The sequence below is a fragment of the Papilio polytes genome, unplaced genomic scaffold (genome assembly GCF_000836215.1).
Source record: "Papilio polytes unplaced genomic scaffold, Ppol_1.0 DF821845.1, whole genome shotgun sequence".
Taxonomy (NCBI): domain Eukaryota; kingdom Metazoa; phylum Arthropoda; class Insecta; order Lepidoptera; family Papilionidae; genus Papilio; species Papilio polytes.
This window is the reverse complement of record NW_013527359.1, coordinates 2,851,346-2,852,019: the sequence shown is the minus strand read 5'-3', so window position 1 is coordinate 2,852,019 and position 674 is coordinate 2,851,346.

Sequence of the window (674 nt, the reverse complement as noted above, 5' to 3'; positions counted from 1 at the left end):
ACCTTTATGGTTTCTATAATAGGGGAGATGCTCCTCTTACCCTCCTGATGACGCCCATACACAGGAGGGATAAAAAATTACGAAGACTTGGCATTATCATTGCAAGCAAGCTAGTACTTTGCGTACTAACAGCGCGTTCTTTAATCTGAGCTGTATAACCATAAAGTATGTTTTATTAACCACACATATTTTCCTTAATAATTTTATAAAATTTTTAATGTTATTTTAAGTCGTAAACACCAAAACTATTCCGCAAATTTAAATTGTTCAAAGAGTAACATAACATAACCAATTAAGAGAAGCTACGTAATTATTTTTATTTATAATAACTCAAAAGTCAAATGCCGTGACTGTAATTATTACAAATTATCTCAGTCCAATTAAAAGCAAAATAGTTTTTAAATAAAGTACGGAAAAACCTTTTTTTAAAACCATTCTAACCTATTATTTGAACGGCACAAAAGCATTTCCATTCAGGTGGTAAATAAACAAAAGAAAGTTTACCGAAATATAAAAGATGTTGCGTCGTTTAATTAACTGCGATTTCACAGTCTTTCACGAACCGAAAAATCGAAGTACAAACATTAGTTTAACCGAAATTATAGAAAACCAACAAAAAGTCGGACAAAAAGCGTCAACGTGTAAAAAAGCAGACGGCGGTCAGGCGGTGGGGA